General features: G+C 45.9%; 1 protein-coding gene across 5 annotated transcripts in view; it reads left to right on the top strand.

Annotated features, from left to right (window-relative positions):
• LOC126163955 (NAD(+) hydrolase sarm1) overlaps positions 1 to 26899 on the top strand; it is a 1073782-nt gene that overhangs the window by 698243 nt on the left and 348640 nt on the right. The window contains exon 1 of one of the 5 annotated variants that reach the window (XM_049920202.1): positions 21582 to 21604. The exons of the other annotated variants lie outside the window; for them this stretch is intronic. The gene's annotated coding sequence lies outside the window, so the exon portion shown is untranslated. Of the gene's footprint in view, positions 1 to 21581; positions 21605 to 26899 lie in introns of those variants that run through there. 5 annotated transcript variants of the gene reach the window in all.

Here is a 26899-nt window from a genome sequence, read left to right as displayed (position 1 = left end):
GCAGCACATACGTGTCCATTTATTACTGACTGCATTATTACTACAAAGTAAGTTAACATTTAGTATACATATCATGTCTAAAAATTATTTACAAAGAAATATTTAGTCTCTGTGACTACAAGGCCTGACGAAAAGCGTGTCTCTTGTTCGTAGTTTGTGCTTCCAAGGCACTTTAGGTTTACACTTTGTTCGAAATCTTGTTATTCTTTTCTTTTTACAATAGTTACTCTTTTCGCAAGTTCAGCTCTTTTATTTTCTCTCTATTACGTCGTTAGTTTGAAGACATAGTCAATGTGGCTTCGTTTACGTGATGAACAGTTCGTGTTCAAACTACCATTGGGAAATTGGGAAGCTTGGTGTTCCCTGTCGTGCAATTGCACATAACAAATCTTAATTGAACTCGCAATTTGCGAAGAATAAGCATAGCCCGTCGACAACCAATGTGTCACGACTATCCATTCGTATAGCCTGTATGTATCAATCATGCAACCAGTTCGTAAAATTCACTTCTCTACTGGATAAAGTAGGATGGTAAGGATACTGGTTAGAGGAAAACACAAAAGACTTTTATGGAGTGAAGAGATTTGAAGGCACAGTGTTAATGACGTATGATATGATGAGCTTAACATAAATTATTATCACCTTAGTTTTTTATGACAAATAGTATAATTAAATCGATACAGTAGTTTCAGTGTCGTCTGATCCAGCTCTCTAAACAATTTTCTAAGCATATCTAAAATTACTTAAACCATGCATTAGCAGTGAACTGTGTCTGTTAACTATCTTCTGTTCCATGTATCGTAAAATTGTTTTCTAAAAAAAAAATCTTCGTATCTCGAGGACCTGAAATAGATATTTCTAGTACTAAACTAATTTATTTATAAATGATCTTTGTATTTCAGCTGCACTGTGCCATAAAATTGTTATGAGCGTATACGGTTTTCTCCGTATTATAATAAAATAATTGAGTTGCGCACTTCTTTCCTGCTACCTGGATCGTTATTGACTTACTTGATTCTTATATGCTAAGCTGCTGCTTTTTGCCTGCTGCGTTTCATAGGTGGTCTCATAAAATTTGTTGTCACACACTCCTTATGCATAACATAACATTTACCTCATTAGAGTAAGCGACCTTGATAATTTTTTTTTTATTTTTTTATTTTTTTTTTTACCTACGAGCAATCATTCTGGTCTGAATGATCATTTTAATTTATTTCATTCAAGAGGAGAGAGCTTTGCTATACTTAAAACTAGTGGTAGCAGGTGGCACTTAGCACGTCCCTACTATAATATTTATTTGTCAGCTCTTTCGGCTGTGGCCGTTCATGGCTCAATTAACTTAAAACTAACTTACATCTAAGGCAAATCTTGCTCTCCTACAATAAATGTGTTTTACTTAAGGTGCTCATATAAATTACTTATCTTGTTGTGGCAGGTCGACAGGGTGTTAGTCCTGTGCACTACTCTTACATACGTTGGTACTTCACACATAGTATGACAACTTATAGTGTGTGTGTATATTTTATTTTAGCAGCTTAACTTAACAGATATTTTCAATGGTTGACTCGGTATTTCTTCAAGTCTGCGTGATGAAACAATCCTTTTATTCGTCCAGATACAGGGTCAGCTAATAGATAGCAACCAATGTGCGGCTTTCTTAAGATAATATATGGTCCTTCATACAAGTGCTGCCACTTGCGGATCTTATGATGAATCAAAGATGGTTTGAAGTGGGTCTTTAATAGCACTCGTTCATTTATACGATACGATAAGACTTTGCTAATGTGTTTGTCATGCGCCTTTTTTTCTTAGGTTGGCATGAGTGGTTAAAGATATGAGAGCTTATTGGTCCCGCAGCTTCCCCGTGGAGGCCTAAAGAAGCTACTAATGGTTTTCCGACTGGGGTGGAGCTGAAATGTCAGTTATTTTTACTTGACTAATATTTTGCGACATACCAGGTCGAAATTTTTCGTTCGTATCCCAGACCACTTGTGCATCTCTTGATTGCGTGTTATTTGACTTCGCGTTTGGTGCTTGGTTCGCCTGTGTGTAAAAAATAGTCGGATTTCCTTGGCTATTATAACCGGCGGTGTCAGGAAAAGCATCCGACGAATTGTCCTGACTATTGTTCCTGAACTGTTGGTTGGGTTGGTGAGAAAATGTCGCATTTTTCGGCTGTGAAAAATTTATTTGCTGAGAGGGAGTGAAGTGACTCGGCTGACTGTACTGTGATGGATTGTTATAATTGTTCCATTTCTTTCCCTTGTGACGATTTCCATTATTCGTCTTGTTGTTCTGGTACTGGTAATTACCGTTATGATTTATCGGTGAATTACCGTATTGTTGCTGTGTGTTTTGATAAATCGGATTGTACCTATTCTGGTGTGGATGTTTGTTATATTGTTTTCCATTACGGCGGTTGAAACTGTTATGATTGCCGTAAGGCTGAGCGTTTGGTTGTCCCGTGTTATGTTGGTACGACATTCCATTGACACAGTTTGTTATGTGCTGCTGCGGAGCGGGCGGTCCATTATTATAATTATTCCGCGCGCTCGCACGCACATCCTCATAGATCATATCCAAATTGTCAAGAACAGAAAGAAAGGCTTCTAGGTCTTCTTCACTCACATTAACTAGTTTTTCTCTTATTGACACAGGAAGTTTTGACTTTAAGATCATGATTACATCTTTGGTTGAAATGGGCGTGTCCCAATACTGAATTTTACGTAGATATTTTTCAAAATAACGTCTCAAACCTCCTCCTTTGGTGTTGAATGGTTCGGCGTTGTAAACCTCTTTTTGGAGTCTTTGTTGTGTACCTGAACTCCAGAATTTATTCAAAAAATGCTTTTCAAAATCTGCATAGGTGTGACATTTGTCTATTATTTCTGTACTCCAAATTGATCCTTCACCGTGTACATAGCCTAAGATGAACTGTATCCGCTGCCTGTCGTTCCATGATTCCGGAAAAGCACCTGTGAATGATTTTAGAAATACCATGGGATGTATATTTCGTTTTTCAGGTATAAAAGGCTGAAAAACTCTGTGTTTTAGCACACTCTCGTCTCGCATTAGTTCAACGAGTGTTAGTTGATCGGCATGACTACGTGACGTAGAAGTTTCGTCACGCGTATTATTTACTGTTGGTGAGAATTGTACCTGACACGCGGGATATTGACGACTATCGTGTTCTGGCGGTAGCGAATACTCACTTTGATTGTCACCTTGCAATTCCGTAACTTGTCGTTTTAGTTGATCTATATCATTGCTTAGCTGACGTTTCCATTCCGGAAGATCGTGGCTAAATGCTCGTCTGATTTCACCTAATTCACTGGTTAAAGTGTCACCAGAAGTACCGGGAGCGGTTAAGATTTCTGCTGTAGCAGATTTAACCGTACCCTTTAGTTCAGCGTGTACCTTGCTGACAATGTACTGTTCTTTGGATTGCATCCACTCTTCAAATTCCCTATTAATTGTATTGCTTATACCGGTGTTGACATCTGCGATCTTTTTGTCAATATTGACATCGGATATTTGCTGAGCAAGGTCTTCGACTCGCTCGCCAACGTGGTTGACACTTTCTGTCAATTGGCTTACTCTCTTTGAAACATCACTGTAATGTTTCAAAGAGTCACTCGCAGTTGATTTACACACATCTATTTGGGCCTGCATATCTATGAACTTGCTACCAATATTGGTCTCGGCGGATTCCACCATCGAAAGAACACTATCAATTTTTGCGTGTACGGTTGCATTTAGCTCGCTTGCGTAAGCAGTGGTAATGGCTTTAATTTTTTCCTCCATGGTGTCATTCGATTTTTTGATTTGTGCTTGGATGTCGGTAATAACAGAATTTATATTGTTCATTGAGTGTCCTCTACCCTTGATTCTAAACTGTTGAACCTGCTGTCACTTTGGTTTGCTAACTGACTGATTTGCGTTTCAATATTGTCACTTTGGTTTGTCAACTGACTGATTTGCGTTTCAATATTGTCACTTTGGTTTGTTAACTGTGCCGTTCGAGTGTCAAGATTACCCATGTTTGCTTCAAAACTGGTTTTCACATCAGCAAACAATTTTATTATATCTGACAGCGAGCATTCACGTGACTGCGACGCGGTCTGTGGCACCGACAGCTCACGTGTCGCTTCGTCCTGTGTTGTTCCCTCACTACGAGATTCAGGTTTGTTTACACCCGCGCGCGGTCTAAGTTGCCTTGGTTGCTCATCAGCCATCATAAATTTAAAGTAGTTACACTGCACGAGCTAGAAAAGATAATTTTTTTTTTTTAATTATGATTTTCACTTGTCAGGTGCGCCAAGGATTTCGCGTCCTGATTTCTCAGATATTGCTTGCGCGTTATAAACAATTGAAACTCTGACACACGAAAATGCCAATATGGCAACGAGAGAGATAAAATAAATGAAAAACATTTATAGAGCACTGAAACTGGCGGCCATTGTGATTTACTAAAATGCACAACAATGGAATTCTTGCTAACTATTTCTAACTATTGTAAGCGAAATGATGTGATAGAGGCGGATCTAATAGCAAAAGGAAACAGAAATTTGGAAATTAAATTGCTTGAGGAAAAGGAAAAAAGCGTAGAGAGTGAATGTCACGAGCCGACTGAATGCTCGGTACGCAAAGCTTCAAACGTAATGAAACATCGTACTCACATTAGTTGTCTTGCGCGCTGCTATTTATTGCTGTTGTGGATTCTTGCTGCGATTTTCTGCATATGCGTCCTTTTTTTATCACTGGTTTTGGCTTCCAATTTTCTCCAGATGGTAGCATGAAAATAAAAAGAACAAATTAGTTTTTTAGTCAAGTCCCTGTTCGGGCGCCACATCTAGCGTTAAAAGGTTTTTTGTTTGTTGGCTTTTTACATTTAACCAAATATAACATTGATGTTGAAATTTCATGGCAATGTTTGCCGAAAAGGTAAAGGATGCAACCTCTTAACACTAGATTGCGTACTCACGGCAGTTCTCCTTGGCCGTTTCTTGGTACGACTTGGAAAAAGAGAAAAATTAATGAATGATCGACGATGCGTCGGTTCTCGATTGTGTTTAGGAGACGTACGGATTGATTGCGTAAAAATAGTTTCTCAAATGACCTCTTAACCCGGATTGCTTTCACGCAATCAGACTCTTCAATGAAATTACCTAAGGGACCTATTTGAATAATAAAAAAAATTGGAAATGAATGCAAAACAGTGAAATTTTGTAAAAAAAGTTGTCAGATCGTAAATTGAACACGTTAATGGTCTCCCAAATACAATCGACACACCGCGATAAAGAGCGAACCTGTAACAAAGTTCATTTAAACATAAACGTTATTTGTGGTTAATTTAAAGAAAAGAATAAGCATAGATTTTCTGTACAGTGGAGGAAAAGTATATTCTCAAAGAAGAAAGGCGTTAAACTATAAACATTACCAAATTTACAATGAATACAAAACTTACATTTTTATGTTTTTCTCATACATGGAGCAGTCCAACAATCGCTGCTTTTGTATGTGTGTTATTTTGTAAAAATTAAATGTCCTGGCGTGTGCGTAAGTATTTTTTATCGTCACTAGGTTTACAAAAGCGTTTTCTTTCTTGATGATAACGTGGTTTTTCACACTAAACTTGTAGCGGTGCTACACAACACGTCTTAACAAGTCGGCAACCAAACATCAAAGGTAATGAAGTACATGTTAACATATCGGCGACCAGAAGTACAACTAACTATAAAGACTCTAGAATTTTCCTAACAAATGATAAATTGTTCTTTCTTCTGTTTCGCAGCTTCTTGCTATCAAGCGCTGCGGCAATGATTTTAAATATCTGCGCCCAGCGAGTCATAGTATTTAAAAGTACCTTTTAAACGCTGGCCGCGCGTCTTGGTATACGCGCACATTGTAAACAGATTTCGTTTCTTTACTCTCGCGTTGTCATGCTTAGTATCACTGCAAACTACAGCTTGGTGGCTGTCCTTTTCTCATATGCAAAATATCTGAAATCCAATAATATCACATAGTGTAAAATTTCGCGTTATCAAGTGTGATGTTTAGTATTAGAGTGGTGTCTTTTCCATCCCATCCCTGCATTGGTTAGTAGATAATGATTCACTGATATGGCTTGTTTGACTTGGGGAAAATGTTTTGGTGGATGGACAGCAACTTCTGGTTGGTTGCTAGCAGCGAAACAGTGATCGCGTTCATGAGTGCAATATGAGGAATGAGCCGAAAGGGAACGCATAGTCGTCAGATATTCCATCAGTGTGAGAGACGACTCTAAATGTAGAGCTCGTGAATCACCTTCGGACTCTAGTTTGGAGACCTACGCTAATGCCTTACAAGTCTTCCAGTTTGCTTATGTTGTAAGTGTCTTCTATTTAAAATCAGCAGATGTGTGGCATGTTATGGTTTCCGCCGTAAGACACATGAGGCAGTAACAGCAGCAGTTTGAGGTGAAAATTCGCAGAGGGAATGCTGGCTGGCTGCATGCTGTGCAGTTCTGGGGAGTACTGTGAAATCTCTTTCTCCGTGCTGGATCACAGCGCAGCTGTGCATCATTGCGCCAGCCTTGATGCCTAGTTGACTTTTAAGTGGTAAGCTTTGTAATTTTACTCTGTTGGGGGGTAGAGAATAATGATGATAGCATGTTGGGCTGACTGATTTGAATGGGCACAGATCTGTAGTATGTAGTTTGGGGACTACCACATTGCACGCATTTCCGTCGAATGGTCGAAACCCGGTCCTGTTGCACTAACTAAGGTCGTTCTGTTTCTGCATGGGCTGCAGAAGGTGGTGGCCATGTCTTTCTCCAACTTCTGCTCTGTTCCGACTTAAATTGGAACAATCACATGCGGAAAGCTGTGGAAATGGGAGCAGTTGCAAGATGCGTAGGGGGTGACTAAAACGATGTTGGAATTTTACTGTAGCAGCTAGGTTCGGGAAAGGTGACTCGTTTAGAGATATGACAGTACCAGAAATATCATTCAGCAGTGGTTGTAATCATTAATGGAATTGTCAATAGGATCGAACGCGGGTATGTGGTTGAAAGGAAAGACCCAATTCCAAATGACTGATATCATTTCTAGTGGACAGCGTGACACTAGAGATTGGGGAAACTAGTGTACATTGTCTTACGATCTCAGTCAGCACATCATCTACTACTACTATTGTTTGTGTTCCTTCTCAATCAGTCATCGCCTATAACTCAGTGGATATATCGCTGAATGTCTGATATGGTCTCGAGAGAGAAAGTGCTAGAAATACTTTAGAATTATTTAGCCTGGGCTGTGTGAGGGAGTCAATAACAACGCTCACATACCGCGTTCCTTGGAGGATTGACTTTCAAATGCGATAATTTTATCACTAGTTTGCATCGTGGGCTATCACATTCCTACGATCACTGTCACGGAATTTGTCCGGAAAAAAGAAAATTACCTAATTCAGAGGTAATGTCATACCACAATTTGTAAATTGGCTATAGCTTTTAACATGGATGCTTGTGTGCACCTGTAGAACCAGGAGCACTGTGGGAGTAATATGAAGAAGTTGTTGGGATCGGGTTTTTCTTTAACACCTGATCGATTACGTCTCTCTTTCTATGACGTCGTGGCAGGACTTTCAAGAAGAACATAAGGCACATGTGCACACTTGGTTGATTTTCGGTCAGTATTATTTCGTATCGTAGGCAATGATTTATTGACGAAATATTATAATTAGTAGAAGCGGTGGGTTCGTGATATGTATGTATTTGAGCATCGGGTTTATAAAGTGTGTGTATGTGGAAAGGAGATGACTGTGCGCTGTTGTAAGGAAGGTGTGGATGTGACTTGGAGTGCTATGATTTAATTGTCAGTGAATATGGCGATCTGTGTAAAATAACCGCTGAAAATATCGTCTGCAGAAGGAAAAAAGGCGGAAAGTGCTTCGATATCAGTAATTCGGGGGGTAAATTCGATAAGAGCGAATAATAATGCTCTATTGATTCACGTCGTTTGTGCTGGGATTTCCCAGTTTCTCTACGATAAACTAGGTTATCGAACAGTAAAACACTTGCTCTGCGTGATACGAGCACAGTATAGCTTACCAGAAACGTATAGTGTCCACTGTTCACATCCAAACACCGTCCAGAAATTACACAGTGCTTACATTAGGCCTACATAAAATTATCGTTTGTAGCGTGGTATACATCCTATATGGAAACAAATAAAAGCATAGCAGCAACGTGAAAATTACAGTTCATCCCATCACTCAATCTGTAAACAGCACATCTGTCAGGCAAATGTGTACACAAGGATTGCAACGCCTCAGGCTCCTAACGCTAACTTCGTTATGATGCTGAAGTCTCGATATCACATAAATCAAAGTTCGTTTAGAGGAATGTGTCAAGTTTAATCACACATGACATGCAGGTCCTCTGATGACCGACAGCAGACAGTGCTTTAAACCGCAAACAGAACATATGGTTGTATACGAGCAGAGCGCGGGCTACTTCACGTGACTAATGCATGCGGACAGAACACTGGAAAAAAATTGACCTTATCCTTCTTTAGAATGAGCCAGTCAACCACTACATCGCACCTCGTTACATCTCTATCTCAATCGATCACCCTGCTCACTCTCTGTTATCCTTTAAGCCAGATGCAAGTAAGTGTAGATGTGAATAGTTCTATGTCCACCTGAAACGCATCAATTACAGTCGTCAACTCACGTTTATCACCGGTAGCTTAAAAGACATACAGTATAATACTTCCTCGACGGAAAAAAATTGACTACTACATGATTCCCTTCGTTTCTATGTCGACGTTTTCCTGGATTCCTCCTTTTGCTGCATACTTGTTCCCATGTACAAACTGCTCGACGCGAACCAGAAGATACTCAAGTACTTCCTCAATTTCACTTCATTTCGGTCTATATTCTGTCAAGTCCCTCCTCATTCTTCTCAATTCTATCGATTTTATGCCAGATCTATGCAATCATGATATAACATTTCGTTCACAATGCGAGAATGCTCTGTGACTCCGATACTCAGAGAGATAGATCGTAAATTAAACAATATGCGCCGGCCTCGGTGGCCGAGAGGTTCGAGGCGCTTCAGTGTAGAACCGGGCGACTGCTACCGTCGCAGGTTCGAATCCTGCATCTGGCGTGGATGTGTGTGATGTTCTTACGTTAGTTAGGTTTAAGTAGTTCTAATTTCTAGGGGACCGATGACCTAAGATGCTGTCCCATAGTGCTCAGAGCCAATTGAACCATTTTTTAAACACTATGCTCGAGGTGATAGTAATATGTTCAGCACTGTCTGGTATACTTTGATGATTTATGTGTTCGAGAATTAACACTAAAATGGACGTACTGCACAGTCATCTATCCATGTTCGCAGTGATACTCGCAAAGTGGAGAGGGGCTGGTTTAGCTATGATACTGAAATTGTGGAAACATACTGTGTTGAACTTAGTGTAAAATTCTTTGTGCTATGAAATGTGATGTTTATTGTTAGAGTACATCGATGGTGTCTTTTCCATCCCGTCCGTGCACTGGTTAGCACATAATGATTGGCTGATATCGCTTGTTTGAGTTGGGGAACAAGTTTTGGTGGATGGGCAGCACCTTCTGTGGGATCGCTAGCGGCGAAACAGCGGTCGTGTACTTGAGTGCAATATGAGGAATCAGTCGAAAGGGAACGCAGAGTTGTCAGCTATTCCGTCAGTGTGAGAGACGACTCTAAATGTAGAGCTCGTGAATCAACTTCAGACTGTAGTTTGGTGACCTACACCTACACTGTAACATTGTTACAGTTTGCTTATGTTGTAACTGTCTTTTATTTAAAGTCGTCCAGTGTAATTTTATCCACCGTAAGAATATGATTTACACCGTGCAAGGTCTAGTTTCCTGCGAGAGGCCGTCGATCAGAACTTCTTTTTCAGTTTAGAATCTGGCCCGGGTCTCGACGTCGTGGCGAAAAAAAAGAAAATGTTTGACATTGTGCAAAGGCTCGTTAGAAAACAGTGTTTGAAGCAAATATACAGGAGCAGAGGGAGCGTCTCATACGGTCATTCGCCTAGAGTATAGGTGATCAAACTTTAAAGTGGCGTCTGCGGCGCCTGTATATTTATGGGTGGCAGTAGCAGTGGCAGTTTGAGGTGATGGAGTTAGTAAACGGTTAGGAATGCGTGGATGGCTGCACACTGCGGTATTCTGGGGGAGCGCCAACGCAGGTTTGCGTAATTGCACCGTCATCGGTGTCTAGGTGACTTATATACGGGATGAAGTTAGTGGAAGTTCTATAGTTCGTAATTTTTGTCTGTTTGTGGGGGTAGAGGATAAGGATGATAGCATGTTGGGCTGATTGTTTTGAATGGATGCGGATGTGTAGTGCTCGTATGTAGTTTGGGGATATAGCACATTGCGCGCATTTCCGTCGAATGGACAAAACACGGCCCTGTTGCACTAACTCAGGTCGTTCTGTTTCTACACGGTTTGCAGAAGGTGGAGGGTGTGGTTTTCTCCGACTTGTGCGCAGTTCCGACTTAAAATGCAACGATTAAATGCGCGAAGCTGTAGAAATAGGCGGAGTTGCAAGATGCGCAAGGACTGGCTAAAACCAGGTTGTATTTTTTACTGTACCAGCTAGGTACGAGGAATGCGACTCGTTTCGAGATACGGAAGTGTGAGAAATATGATTCGCTTCCGCGTGTGATCAGATGCAGGTATGTGCTTGAACAGAGAGACTTTATTCGAAATTATTGACATCATTTCTAGCTGATAGCGTAACAAGACTGCTTGTGGCAGTAACATGCAGTAGTTTGTGCGATCGATTTATTCTTTAACATTTAGCGGATTACCTCTCTCTTTCTAATACACAGTGGTAGGATTCGCAAGAAAAACTTAAAAGACTTGCACACCGAAAGTTGATTTTCGTTCAGTATTATTTCATATCGTACGCAATCAGTTATTGCCGGAGTATTATACTTAGCAGTAAGGGATGCGTCATATGTTCACATTTGAGCATCAGGTTTTATGAAGTATGTGTTTGTGGCAAGTAGAAGACAATGTACAGTCGTAAGGAGGGTATGGACTTGACTTGGAGTGCTGTGATAGCAAAGGGAAGAGTATGTCCAGTCGTAAGGAAGGTACAGGTATTTCCATGTCCAGAGCCACGGCCGACAGCAGGGTGTATGGATTGCCTGTGGTGGTACTGATTCACGTTTCCCGTTAACGTCAGTACCCATCGGAATGCATAGGCCTGTTGGAGTGTAGGAATGTATGTGAGTTAACTTTGCAGTCCTCTAGACGGCCGAATAGTAAACCAATACTTGGCAGGTGTTGGGCGGCTTTCGTGATCAAGTGGAAATTTGAGAGGACGGTGCGTTTGCGCTGGACCGTTATTGCATCCCATGTAAACTGTTCGGTTGACTGCTTCTGCACATTTCTCGCATTTATTTGGTTGAGAGAAGATCGATTGTAGTGTGTGGAAGACTCGTTTGCCCATTCTCTAGATAAGGGAAAGACCTTAGTTGACTTGTAAATTAAAGGGCTGATTTGGGATCTGTTACATAACCGAAATCGGTATTCGAGAGTGGAAATAACAGATTCCTCTATTTGTTTCTAGTTACTCAGTATTTTACAGCACGCTGCACCTCGCTAAAGTTTGGAGTTTGTAGAGAAATAATTTCGAGCCCATATCTTGGGAATTATGTTGCACTAGCGATCGGTAGGTTTTCGCCTAGTGCTCGATACCGAGAAGTACGGTGAAAACGCGGAAAATATGTGTGTTCCTGTACCGCCTGCAGATGTGCGTAGAACAGCGAGCAAGCAAGGAGCAGAAAAAATAACGGCGTTTGTGCCGACGGGAAACGATCTCCAATTTCGAGAAGAGTTCTGACATCGACTTGGTCCGCTGAGTGTGCTCTCATGTAAAAGGGATGAATTTGTATGGCGCTGAATGTCACGTCTGTAGAAAGAAAGAAAAGGCTGATGGTGCTTATCTAGGATTGGGGAGCATCATGACATATAGCGTGTGTGAGTGTAGGCATAGTATAATTTTTTCGGGTGCTGTACAGAGATAAAGATAACTTTACTCTTTGTGTAAAATGTGTATATATTTCATTGTAATGTTGCTTACGATGTGTGAATATGTATATATTGCATTGTAAAGTTACTATGGCTTATGTTATGGCCTGACTAGAGAGATGACTGTGTGTTTTACAGTGTCTTTCCGTATTTGACGATGTGTATGGTAGTTTGTATGATTTAATTGTCAGTGCAATATGGTGATCGGTGCAAAATAGCCCCTGAAAGTCTTGTCTGCTGAAGGAAAAAAGGAGGATAGTGCATCGATACGGGAGGTATCGGTAATTCCACGGGTAAATTCGATAAGAGCGAATCATAATGCTCGATTAATTGACATCGTTTTTGCTGGGATATTGAAGCCTCTACACAGCGTTGAGGACGTTTGCGTATGTTGAGTGCAGGAAGGGTATCTTGTTAGCTGAGCTGGGACGAGTGATTTGGATGTTATTTTCGTAAAGAGTTTCTGTTAGGGTAAGAATTTCTGTGCATACAAGCTGAGACATGCAGAAAGCGAACTGTTTCTGGGACATTATACGCAAAATCGTGTGGCGTAGGAATAACATTGAGAACGTTTCATATGGGGAGCGGCGACGCAGACGTTCCGCGGCGAGGCGCGAGCCACGCTGGGTAGGTAAGTATGGTCAAACGGGTGTGTCATGTCGCGCTAGGAGCTGTTCTGTCATTAGCGGTAAAGACATCTGCTGCTTGGAGGTGTCTCGTGTGAGCGCATCGTGGAATTCACTGACGTCAGTATAAGTATGAGTGCACACACGAAAATGTGGGCAGGCAACTTTCACCTGCATTCGGTTGCGGCTCTCGACTGTGACAGCGTGCACGTTTCTGGCCGGTTGTGCCGGGACATTTGTCTAGGTGAACACGTATTGCAACAGGACCTGAGTGGGTGCATGTGTGTGGTTTCACAGCTGACTGATCCGCCGCTGTATTGGGGTTGTCTGTTAGCTCTACTGGACAGGGGTTGGCGGAGGGTGCCTGCGCGCATTGACTGCATTATTTTCGGAGCGGGCCTGTAGGCTGTGCTATGCGTTATTTGGACAGTTTGTGAGTACTGAGCGTGTCTACACATCCCTGTACTGCATTCGTTAGTAGTAGTCTGCAAGTGTGTAATGAAATTATTTGGAAAAATTAGGAGTTGTTTGCATGTCTGGAGAGCGCTATTTAGAAGTAGTTTACAGGTCTGTGAACTGCGTGAGATGGTCCGAAGGATGTCTTTTGTATGAGTGTGATAAATAAAATGTTCAAAACTAAATAGAGTGCACTCCATCCTTAGTCTCCCCAGCAGCCGAGTGCAGCCTGAGTCATTTTCGCGCCATTTTCCCCCTAGAGATGACCATCTTGGGTTCTATGAAGTAGAATCACGTGACTAATTCTGTAATCAATAGGAGTGCAGCGTTCTAGGGGTGGGCAGGATGCTACGTGATGAATGAATGAGCATTGCACTCCTATTGGGAAAAAGTGAACATTCTCATTTGATAACTGCATATAGAAATATTAGATTCTTTTATGGAATATAATTAAAATTGAATTGGAAATAAGTACTTAGGTAACTGATATGTTAGATGCATGATGTGGATGTCACATGTGTTTAGCTACATTCGTTAGGGTATTTGCAGAAACTATCTGTGGCGCGGATATGAAAGTGCAGGCTGGAGGTTTGGACGTCAACGGGCGGCAGACGCGAGAGAGATAGAACAGAAGATCTGGGGTTACATAATGGGACCGTGCAGTTGTCGTGTGTCCTAGAGCACATGGCGAAGCATGCCATCTGGAATAGTGGTACTTGCATCATGACCCGACATCACGGTAGCGCCATCTGGTGGTGACGATATGAACTAAGCCAGTTGCGCTCTGGGCCTCTTTTGTGGACACACTGGGTGACGTCATGTCGGATAACGGTGCTTGCCTCATCGTCTGACGATCTCAGAGCTCTCTCTGCTGGTGGCGATGTGAACTAAGCTAGTTGGAGTCCAGACGAGTGGCGAACACACCTGCTTGAAACTGGTTAAATAATAAAGGAAAGTGCTTTTCTACAAGGAATCCTTAGGTGGAATAGTCGACTGACGTTACTACAGGTGTCCTTTCTTTCGCGCCAGCAGAGAAACTCCAAGTGACCTACGTTCCCACCAAAATTGAATCTTGGCGCCAGTTCGTAGGAGGAATCGGCTGTCAGGTGACTTAGGTTAGTGGAGGTAGGCCAAGTGTCCTATCTTCCCGTGATTTTGTTTGCTTAGTAGAGATAAGCGTGGTGTGGTGCATTATACTGTTGGAATTTGAACTTGGCGCCATTTTTCAGGGGTAGTGGACGTGGAACTTTCCCGCCAATATTCAAACTTCCCGCCAAAATACGCCATCTCGAATGACGTCATGTCCGACATCTTGAATGACGTCATCGCCGCCATCTTTTATAATGGTACTTTGGGACCGTATCCCTGTTGTTCGAATATTCGAGACGCTCCAGCAGACACACGCAGGACGCCCTGGCGTTCTTTCCCGCCCTGCACGCTATTTCCCTGCGGGGCTCCGTTGTCTGCCTTACCTCGGACCTAGCACTCGTCCAGCTTGGGCAGGAAAATCGGCCACTGACCAAACAGAAGATGCATCGCGCGTTTGGTAAGGGGTACGATCAGCGCTGGGTAGGACATTAAGGGGTAGGAAGCCGGTCGTGCAGCCAGTTTGCCCTTTTGCCTCGCATCCAGTGACACGCGGATCCACCACCGACTGAGAGCTGCTCGTCAGAAGACACAGCGGCAGCCAGAGGCGGGCGCCCTGGAGGCTCCAGCGGCTCCAGAGGTCTCGCCGCTCCTCGAGCAGCAGCCAGGAGCCTGTCGACTGTGGCCAGTGCTCATTCCAGCGGTTTACAGACGTCAGCCAACCCTTCGTTTGTCCGTGACCACAAGCACTGTCCCCGGCCGTGTTGTGCTGTGTAAAAATGAGTAACATCTCAAAAAATACGTGGAAAATAGCGAGGAGTGACGTAGAAAGTACTAACAGATCCCCGCAAAAAATACAATTTACCGACTCTGGCGCAACTGAGATTGAAATGTACGCAAAATTTAACGGAGGGAAAAATATACCAAATTGTGGTCAGCACAGTTCTCACTATAGCGTGACACAGCACGATGCGGAGCCCTTAAAATGAAGATAAATTGCTGTACTGTAAATGGTTGTGTCTACAGTCATTTTTTACTAGAAATTCTGCTTACAAGAAAGTTGCTGCAGGAAATAAATGTGCAAACTGTAACGCACTGACCTAAACTATACCCTGTGAACTAACACGAGAGTTAGAGGTCGTCACGTGACGTTTCAGCAGAAAGAAAAGGCACAAGGAGGTGCGGCCGCCGCGGCTGCGGGACGCCCCCCGCGGCTCGGCGCCTGGCGCTGCGCGCTTGCATCCGTCCGTCCACTGCGGTTCGGTCGGCACGGTCGACCATGTCCGCCGCCGCTGGAACGCGACCTGCTACTTCTCCGGTCGCAATGCGGTCTCTGCGGGCCAGTAAACTGCTCTGTGCAGTGATCACCGCGGCGTACAGATTCGATTCCCCGCAACAGGTCCTTCAACTGCTGCAGTGTCCGATCAGTATATGCTGGTATTTTTAAAAACGAAATCTAACCAACTATTCAACACAGCTGCGACGCTGCTGAGACAATCTACACTGACTGTTCGTTTCTCTCTGTTTCAGGTGAGCGTATATACACGCCAGCATCCGTTTGGGAGTGTGCGGCTCGTAGATGCGTTACGCTGCTTTTGTGGGTAAGATGGTCGGCTTGTTTTACTGGTCCACCGTGATGCAGCACCTCATCTCCTGTAATAGGGCCACAAACTAACACGAGGCAACGCTTTGTCTACGTATATTATAGAAGCAGTTCACGTCTCGTGTGACGACACGGACATTTCACCTCCATTTTGCTCCGCAGATGACAACTACCCTGTGGAATAGCCAAATCGTAGCCTCTGCACCGGCTGGAGGTCTTTCTGAGTGCTGGAAACTGCCTGCAAAACCCATGTCGAGCCGAGTGAGTGCAACGGGCCCAGTCATCACGTTCAGGTCAAGAACGCAGCACTTCGTCAGAAGATTACCACAAAACAGGATTCCTTTCCAGCGATACATTAAAAAATCAACGAATTTTAAAGTCGCTCCTGTGGGTTTCTTCCTGCAAATGGTAACAGGAAATTTAGTTCACCGGGAGTATTTTGTGTGTTTCTTATCTTTATCTAGAACGAAAATCATTACGAGTCACCTTGCACAAGTATCTCCGTTGTCAAAATAGACCGCACGTAATATCCAAAATGCAGATAACGTTCCCCAAAACATGAAATTTGATATGTCGAGACAAATAAATCGGCGCATTCGCAGTATGTGCCCCGTTGTGACGCTGGGTTGCTACATAAATGCTCGTCAGCAATACGTCACACAAGATATGCAGACTGTAAAAATGTATTCCAGTTCAGACTGACACGTAGATGTCCTAAGACATGCTAATATCAGTTTCTGCTTAAGAAATATTTCTTCGTTCCATTCGAAATTTTAGTGATAGACTTTGGCATGTGGAAGGAAATGGTCTCAACTGTATTGAAGAGACACTTCCATTGTTTACAATACTTCATTTTACGAATTGCTTTTGCTTAAAGATCCAGCTCTTGCAAGTACTTAGTTTATCGATTTCTGTTGCACCGCTCGGCGTTATTGTCTACGAGAACGAAATTTACGGGTAACGTGAGAGAGAAATAAAGGGTGACCAGTTGTCTGATGCGCTTTTTAAAGTCCGACTCACGCTAGAATTCCGCAATCACAGAGCTGAACTGACACCGATATTCTCTTCTCTTAATAAAGTTAAAACAAAATCTTAGGACTAGATGAAACACAGTAACCCAGTGCTCACGTAACAATGAGCGACCTCAAACCGTCAAATCCTTTGCTACCTACGGAGTAAGCTTACATCAGACGGAACATAGAGGAAGGATATTGGAAGCTAAATTTACCAGGCAAAGGTCGCTTTTGACGAGAGAAGAAACGTTTTCACATTCGACTGCATATACAAACATCTGAGGAAACACCGTATAAAGATTGTTTGGAATGTGCTGCCGAAAGGAAGTAAAACGCGGGCACTCAGAGAAGCAGAGAAACACAGGATGACAACCTTCGAGATGCGGTGCACCGCAAAATGCTAAACGTTTCCCGGATGGGGAAGATATCGAGCAGCGAAGAAGTCCTACTGTGAGTGGAGCGGCGGAACGGCTGCCGGAACGCGTGACCGCGCCGCTGGCAGGAGCCGCTGCAGAACCGACCTGAGCCCGAGTCGTTCACCCTGATAGCTGCACAGCGGTGGGGGGACACCAGGCGCGTCTCTTACACTCCAGTGATGCAAGCTTGTCGTTGTACAGGGCTGGCGGACTGAGTGCGGCAGTGGTCGTCGGCCTGTTTTGCACGATCGACTTTCTTGTCTCAATTGACTCCTCGAGGCAAGTGCGTGTGCTGCAGCGCCGCTGGCGTTGTATTCCCGTACCGAGTCTCTTCCGTTCCATTTTCGTTGAGACACAGGCGCCAAATTTGCTGGTGTTATGAGAGCAGTCTGGTGATCAGTTTTGCATGTGAGTGATGAAACTGAGGCTATCGTGGGCTCTTGTTTTTACGGAAAAATTGAAATATAGGAAGAAAATGTAGGAACAAGCAATGACTGGTACGCCCGCTACACCTGCTGGCCAGAACAGGTGACAGGACTGTGGAGAGGGCCGAGGGTTGCTCCTTCTAATTGTCATTTATTGTAATTTAGCAACTCTTCAATGGCTGAAGCCCTCCAACAAGATATCTTAACTAGATAAAAATACAATTAAGATAGCAATAAAATAATTCAAAAAACAACATACGCAAACTGCAATACAAATGCCTGAGGGCCACAATTAATTTCCAAAACTTTAGAATATATTACCATAGAGCTTTAAAGGCAGAACGCCAACAAGAACTCTACAAAAGGAAAAAAGAAAATCAAAATTCAATTAAGATAGCAATTGAAAACCCAAAAGGCGACATACACAAAGTGCAACACACAAATGGCTGAGAGCCACAACTAAATTTCACAACTTTTGAATACACTACTGGCCATTCACATTGCTGCACGACGTAGATGACGTGCTACAGACGCAAAATTTAACCGACACGAAGAACATGCTGTGATATGCAAATGTTTAGCTTTTCAGAGCACTCACACAAGGTTGGTGCCGGTGGTGACACCTACAACGTGCTGACGTGAGGAAAGTTTCCAACCGATTTCTCATACACAAACAGCAGCTGACCGGCGTTGCCTCGTGAAACGTTCTTGTGATGCCTCGTGTAAGGAGGAGAAATGCGTGCCACCACGTTTCCGACTTCATTTCATTTCCGACTTTGAAAAAGATCGGATTGTAGCCTATCGCGATTGCGGTTTATCGTATAGCGACATTGCTGCTCGCATTGGTCGAGATCCAATGACTGTTAGCAGAATATGGAATCGGTGGGTAATACGGAACGCCGTGCTGGATCCCAACTGCCTCGTATCACTAGCAGTCGAAATGACGGGAATCTTATCCGCATCGCTGTAACGGACCGTGTAGCCACGTCTCGTTCCCTGAGTCACCAGATGGGAATGTTTGCAAGACAACAAACGTCTGCACGAACAGTTCGACGACGTTTGCAGCAGCGTGGGCTATCAGCTCGGAGACCACGGCTGCGGCTACCCTTGACGCTGCATCACAGACTGGAGCGCCTGCGATGGTGTACTCAACGACGAACCTGGGCGCACGAAAGGCAAAACGTCATTTTTTCGGATGAATCCAGGTTCTGTTCACAGCATCATGATGGTCGCATCCGTGTTTGGCGACATTGTGGTGAACGCACATTGGTAGCGTGTATTCGTCATCGCCATACTGGCGTATCACCCGGCGTGATTGTATGGAGTGCCATTGGTTACACGTCTCTGTCACCTCTTGTTCGCATTGACGGCACTTTGGGCAGTGGACGTTACATTTCAGATGTGTTACGACCCGTGACTCTACCCTTCATTCGATCCCTGCGAAACCCTACATTTCAGCAGGATAACGCACGACCGCATGTTGCAGGTCCTGTACGAGCCTTTCTGGATACAGAAAATGTTCGACTGCTGCCCTGGCCAGCACATTCTCCAGATCTCTCACCAATTGAAAACGTCTGGCCAATGGTGGCCGAGCAACTGGCTCGTCACAATACGCCAGTCACTGCTCTTGATGAACTGTAGTATCGTTTTGCAGCTGCATGGGCAGCTGTACCTGTACACGCCATCCAAGCTCTGTTTGACTCAATGCCCAGACGTATAAAGGCCGTTATCACGGCCAGAGGTGGTTGTTGTGGGTACTGATTTCTCAGGATCTAAGCACCCAAACTGCGTGAAAATGTAATCACATGTCAGTTCTAGTATAATATATTTGTCCTATGATTACCCTTTTAACATCTGCATTTCTTCTTGTTGTATAATTTTAATGGCCAGTAGTGTATATTACCATAATCTTTGGAGGCAGAAGGGCGCAGTGTTTAAGCTTGAGATATATTTAAGTTATTTTGCAAAATTTTAAGAAATCAACAACAACGATAAGCCTAAAATTTAAAATAGCTGACAACAGATAATTAAACACTGGTGGCACTGAGAAGGCCTCCCGGGAGGTCGGTCTGCCCTCGTTCACTCAGGTGAGACACGTGGTGAGCCCAACTGCACTTGATCCTTCAGAACGCAACCGAGGGGACAGTGACGGACCGACCGACAAAGCGCTTGTACATGAGAGTACATGAGAATTCAGACCTAAAGTTACATGCGTCGATATCCACAAACAAATACATGTGTGTGGGCCGGCCGCGGTGGTCTAGCGGTTCTGGCGCTGCAGTCCGGAACCGCGGGACTGCTACGGTCGCAGGTTCGAATCCTGCCTCGGGCATAGGTGTGTGTGATGTCCTTAGGTTAGTTAGGTTTAAGTAGTTCTAAGTTCTAGGGGACTTTGACCTAAGATGTTGAGTCCCATAGTTCTCAGAGCCATTTGAACCAAATACATGTGTGTACTAAGCTTCCAAAACTACACACCATGTTGGAGAGCAGCAACAGGTAAGGAAAGGACACTGCCTAAAATTACGTTAGCGGGCACGGCAGGTAACCAGAACACTAACGGCCACAAGACAGACAAAAATTCCGCTGATGCTCTTGAACAGTAGTAAACTAGTTTGATTAATTCCACCTGACAGCGGCTATTTCGACCACTTCGACCGACCGACGACCCACGGAGACCGTGGGCCGGCTCAAGTGATGCGTGGCGGCAGTGGTCGGGCGAGCCACGTGGACGCAGACCTGGCTGCTGCTGCGACCCGCCTGCACTGGCGCCACTGGCAGATGCGGACTGCGCTCCAGACGGGTTCCCACTGACTGGCAGACCCGAGCTCGCCACAAACTCCCGACGCCAACTGACGACGAACTCCTCTCAGAATGCCGACAACATCTGAAACAGTCGTCAGTGGACATAACGCCAACTACACATGCAACCTGACAACACTTACACGAGGACCTGAACGATACACAACAGGAACTGAGCGCGCACGAAAACATATGGGGAGGCGATGCGCGCGGGCGGCCGTTAGTGTCCTGGTTACCTGCCCTGGCCGCTAACGTAATTTTAGGCAGTGTCCTTTCGTCACTTGTTGCTGCTGTCAACATGGTGTGTAGTTTTGGATACGTTACTGTATAGTTCGTATCTTGTTCGTTGCCAAGTAGCAACGAAAATTATTTTTCTCGTCCAAAAATTCCGACTTTTTCACTGTTGAAATAATTTTGTTTAAACGGGTTTGTCTATTTAGGTTCTGACTCATGAATAGTATAGGTTTCTCCTCTGTAAAACGTATATACGTTTTTGCAATATCGCATTTAGTCTCTTCTGTAGGAGAACACTAGGAGGTAAAAAGTAGCAGGTCCTCGAGAAGCTTCTCAACGTGTCACGAAAAATAATAAACATTAAGAAGACACGAAGTCCATTCCTGTATTACGGGTGAGCTCGACTGGAATAGGTTTGTAACATCTTATGTTAGCAGACGCCGTTATATTCCCTTGTCTGCGCGACGGGCTGCAGACTCTGAAATTTATAACTCCGCACTCGGCGCAGTCTGTACATCATTGACCCCCCCCCACTCGACACACCCACACACACACATACACACACACATACACACACACTCCTATCGTGATCAGTTGTCGGTTTACACGCAGGCAGGAAGCACGCATGCTCTTCGAGTAGTCGATTTTGACCAGAATGCCGCTCCCGTAAGACAAGCGAGTGTGTGGTTGCGAGGCCGGCTGCGGTAGTTGCGGCGGCTGCCGCGCGGCGCGCTGCGGGCGGCTAGCTGAGGCGAGGTGGCGCCGAGCGCAGCCGCTGGCCGCTGTCGGCTGTTCCGCCGGCCGTCGTCGCGACCGCCGACGCCGACGCCGCCGCGCCTGCCATGGCGGCGCGCTCTCCGCCGACGCTCAGGTAAGCCGGCCAGCGGCGCGTCGTCCTCGTTCCGCACGTGTCACAGCAGGGCTCGTTCGCCTTTCGCCCGTAGCGTCCCTCTCCCCGACGATCTGTCGAGCCGGGCACAAACTGAACTTCGTTCCTCGACGCGTTATTTCTGCGGCACTTCCGACGCACTCGTCACCCGCGAAACAGCACTCTGCTCGCACGTTTTGTGGCAGCCGACGGCTCGTAAGTGCACCGCGCCAGACGTGGCTACAACTAAACAATCTCTCTGTTCCGATTCGTCGTGAAACGGACGAGAAGAGAGTCGCGGCTAATTGCGTGTAAGACGGGAAGCTGCCGCCGGCGAGTTAAGTGACGGACGTACGTGCGGCAGCTGTGAGCGGCCGGGGCCACGGGGCGGCTCGCCGGCCATCGCGCCGGCCTTGGCCGCTAGCCGCGTGGGCGGGCAGCCGGCGGCCGCCATGTCGCCGCGCAGCGCCAGCGTCCCGTCAGCGCGCAAAAACACGCGCCGCGCCGAGCCGGGCCCAACAGCCGCTACGTGCCTCCTCAGCTGCACGCCGCTTTCCGCAAACAGTAACGCGGAATACCCGATCCTGCCGAGATCGAGGTCCCGGAGACAGTTGCCCGACTCGCGTTTTTCCGGCGGTTCCACTTTTTCTACAGCTGATGGGCTAATTTTGCTCGAACCGTGCAGAGTCAACTGCAGCAGACTGGATACTATGTGTGCGGCAGGTTTGTGGCCGGCACTTGCTCGGCTAACGGAGGGGCTACCGGTTTTCCACTGACGTAGGTTTTTTCCAGCTCCATTTCATTTGGAAATGCGCTGGTGATACTTGCTCTTATTAGCGGCAGTGACACCGCCTGCCTTCAGCCCCTGACCCCCGACAGGCTGAATGACCTCAGTGCACAAGAAAAAAAATGTTCAAATGGCTCTGAGCACTATGGGACTCAACTGCTGAGGTGATTAGTCCCCTAGAACTTAGAACTAGTTAAACCTAACTAACCTAAGGACATCACAAACATCCATGCCCGAGGCAGGATTCGAACCTGCGACCGTAGCGGTCTTGCGGTTCCAGACTGCAGCGCCTTTAACCGCATGGCCACTTCGGCCGGCAGTGCACAAGATCGTGATTAGAGATCACGAGCTCCTCATCTTTACTTCAGTGGCAAAAACTCGATTGACAAAGTGCATACGACAGTTACGAAATACACAACACTGGACACCTGCACAAATACAGTATAGTTTCCGGCAACTAAAATTATAATATTGCAGAGTGTTAGTTACTTCATTACTCGTCTTTAAATATTTTAACGCAGGCTACAAGGTATCGTACAAGTTTCCAGTTGTTAGTTTCACTCTGCTCTCCCCCCCCCCCCCCCCCTCAACAGCCTCGTAAATTCAATCGCAACATTGCCTGTTCTTTGAGACGGACCTCACAGTTGAGGTATTCGCCAGCTCGAAATGAGGAAATGAAACTATTATAAATTATCTGTCGAACGATGGCGTCCATTGTCCGAGCAAAAACCAAGATTTTACGTTTATACCTCCGAAACGAATAATTCTTTAAGCTTTTAAAAACCTAAACTGAACGACAATCGAGACCATACATCAACTGTCAGGTTAATTTTGCTTACCAGACTGTTCGTAAATAAATTACTTTGTTATTGTTGCTTAAGTGAAGCAAGTGTCGATGCTGTACGGCGGTGTCTGTCAGTGCCCGCGACAAGCATGGCTCACGTTTTGAGAGACACGGGGCAGCGCTGGCGCGGCGCCTGCAGACTGCTCCGCGCACGCACCGGGAATTACGACGAGCCTTCTGCAGAGTCTGCAGGCGCCTGTAGCAGATTGATCGGAGGGTGTTGGCGCTATTTGACCTCACTTCTTACCGCAGTGTCTAAAAAAGACAGAGCCCTGTGTACGTCTCGTCGCATCATCGGTTCTTCTGCCGGCTGCAAGTATTGCGATCTTTGTATGACTCTCGCCCCGCTCATGTTCGAACCGCCACGCCTTTGTCGTTTGCAGAGATTAGGGTACTGGGCAAGTGTCGTGAAACCGTGGCAGAAGCGGCGTGCGTTGCCGCGTCCAGTAGCCGCACGTGGTAATCTTCCAGAACGCAGCTGGGCTGGTACAGGGTGGTCGCCGCAGCTCACTGCGGCGACGGTCGCGCAGGGCTGGGCTCTGGGCGGCTGCTGCCCTCCACGGGCGTCGACAGTCATTTCAGGGCTCTCCCTAACCGGGACGAGGTCCTTCTATCTGTCGCCCAGGCGTACAGTCGACGTTTCGGTGACGGGTTCGGCTTTAGACACAGCACGCGTCGACACGTTCGCCCAGGATGGGGCAACCGACCGAATGGAATGGCCTGAGCAGCGAGACTGCCAGAGAGTGAGGCAGGCCCCATCACGTCGCCTTCGGCCTCACCGCTGTGCCGACATAGCGAGCCGCGTCAGCTAATGTCGGGTGAGCAGCTGCCACGGCACCCGGACTGTCGTCTGCAGCCACCACTCCCCGGACGTGATCGGGCCTACGGTACAACCGTCTGCACGCAACCGGCCGGGGTACGACGAGGTCGCCGTCTCGTATTGCGGCAGTATCGATAACGTACAGTCCGACGGTTAGTGAAATTAATGTCAAGCGAAGTGACCTTAACTTGAGCGAAAAATGCTGCGAATTTTGCGGTCAGAATTTTGTCATATATTCCGGCGAGAGGGTGGCTTAAAGTTGCAAACTGACAGCCAGCTGAATGTGAAAGTGGAGGCAGGCGTGAGTGGTCCGCGGAGCGAGCACGCGGCTAGCAGCTTGCCGTGCCTGTCTGCTGTCCGGGCGACGTCACAACTTCCGACACGGAAGGAACTGCCGCCCAGCCGGCACGTCGACGATCGAGTGGTCAGCTGTGAAGGAGCCTCGGAACAGTCGATCCGCGCAGGGACGTGGCGCGCAAGTGGCGGCGCTGCTGCCGTGTCGAGCGCTCGTGTGCGCCCGCGCCCGCGACGGCTGCCGGCAGCCGACGTAGCCTCGCTGTAACAGGCGGTACGGCTTTGGACACGGATATGTAGAAGAAGGGTTTCACTTCTCTGCGAGATGTTCCAGGATAATACGTTACCACAAGCTCTGATAGGATAGACCGCGGGACCCTGGTAAAAGTCGTCAGGCGTGTTTTGTCTGCTGTTTCGGCAAATATTCACGATTTCGCTACTTCAGTGTGCACCTGGAGTAGGCGTAAAAAAAGAAGTGCTCATTGCGTCTTCCCTACGAATCCCAGTGTCCGTGGAAAATGTCCATTTCTTTCTCGTTACGAGCAAAACTATTTTATATGCACGTTCGATATAGCGGTCGAGCGGTTCCACATTAGTCCAGTGCTATAAGAGCCGTCCCACATTAGTCCTGGGCAACATTCGTTTTATGGATATCTATTAACAGTGGTTGAAACACAAGAGGTACCGCAGGCAGCAGTGGCAGGACTGCTCTGGCCCGAGCTCACAGCAGCAGTCTTCAGTCCCCGCTGAAGCACTGCCGGCTCCTCGCGTTGCATTGTATTGGGCAATGAATCCAGCTTCTGCACTACCCTGAACGGCCACCGATGCCAAATTTAGCAGCCCTCTGACAAGTGCCGACGTTTTACAGAGACACGCCGATGTTATTCCTGGCGCCACAGTGTCAGGAGCCACCGGGTGTGACGTCAGGCTACGGCTCGTGCTCACTGATGGAACTTGGACGACTAAACAGTACATCACAGACATCCTGCATCCTCAGATGTTCCCCTCACTGCCACGGAATTTTTCAACAGGACTATTCTCGTCCACACGTGGCACGTGTACCCGACAACTGTCTTCGTGATGTTGAGGTATTCCTGTGGCCAGCAAGGACCTCAGATCCGTCCGTGATGCAGCATGTGCGGAAGCTATCTTCATCCCAGTGCTGCATCCAGGAAGGCATTTACAATATTTGTGAGTCAGCTTTTCTCAGGAGACGCACAAAGCCTTCGCGACACACTCTGCGGCCGAATCGGTGCACACGTCCAGTTCACAGAGCAACGTCATGTTGTAAGTGCGTTCATATTGCTAAGTTCCTCGTAAAGTTGATTCGATATTGTAATCACTGAAATAACATCACATCCCTCTAAACCCGTGGAGTTTTATTTTTGAAATGATAAAATAAACTGCAGTCTGCAGATTAATGTTATTCGACAGTATCTTCAGAGGGGTAACCACACACCTTTATCGAAATAGAGTGCTTCGGTTCGATCCTACTTGTCGTCTTTGGCAGCAATATTGCGACTGTGGGTCCATTCTACAGCTAAAACACGGGTGGAAATAGCGACACACAATTTATTATTGTGGCTGGGTATGCAAAAGAATTTAGAAACACGGGAATCCTCGTACAAACTGGATATACACTTTATGATTTCCAGTGCACAAACAATTAACAGAGGAGCTTACGGAAATCGGTTGAATGTGCAGAAGTCAGAGGGACAATTGCGCTTGCTACCCACGAAAAATTTACTTGTGTACTGTAAAGGTTTGAGACGACGACAGTCATCCTAGTGACAGTTTACACAATGTCCATAGCAGTGTATCAATGTATGTTCTCGATCGAATCACGAGGTCATCACTACAGGTGTTACGTTACAGCCGAGGCGTATTTTCTTGTCATCTTCAAGGTCACTGGTGTCACATTACAGTTAAGGCAACAGGTCGCTCACTTCCTCCCCTTCCACAATTTGCTTTCGATCGATCGCACGTCGACGTCACCGTGCACTCCGCCGCTAAACGTGGAGCCATAGTGGTCTCGGACAAATTGCTTTTGGCCAATAGGAATCGAGTTCCCCCCCAGATTGCTAATGAAGAGGCTACGATGTGTCGGCTGACGTTGGACCTGCTATCGGAGTGGGCCGCCATCAGCTTGTGTCGCCTGCCGCTGCTGTCGCGTTCTCGCCCTGGAGGCAGGTCGGTCACCGTGCGATGGGCTGACCTCTTCTCACACCCTTCACTTCTCTGTCGTTCCCGACTGGCGCGCCGGCGCTGACTTTACGCTCGAACACAAAGTGTGATGTTTATGTCGATTATCATGATGTTAATTCCCATGTTCACGTAGTCATCACACTCCAGTGCCATTTCCATACTTATTAACAGCTGACCATTTTCCACGTCACTGATGTTTGTCAAGTGCCACAGTATTCTGAAATGTTTGCAAAAATAAACCTGCAACACAAGAAAGTGTGATTTGTACATCAAGTATCATATGTTGATTTCCACATATACATGACTAATAACAGTTGCCATTTAAGGAGGTAGGCCTAAGGGACTTAA

Source organism: Schistocerca cancellata, chromosome 1 (assembly GCF_023864275.1).
Source record: "Schistocerca cancellata isolate TAMUIC-IGC-003103 chromosome 1, iqSchCanc2.1, whole genome shotgun sequence".
NCBI classification, from domain to species: Eukaryota; Metazoa; Arthropoda; class Insecta; order Orthoptera; family Acrididae; genus Schistocerca; species Schistocerca cancellata.
This window is presented reverse-complemented; position numbering and strand designations above follow the sequence as displayed.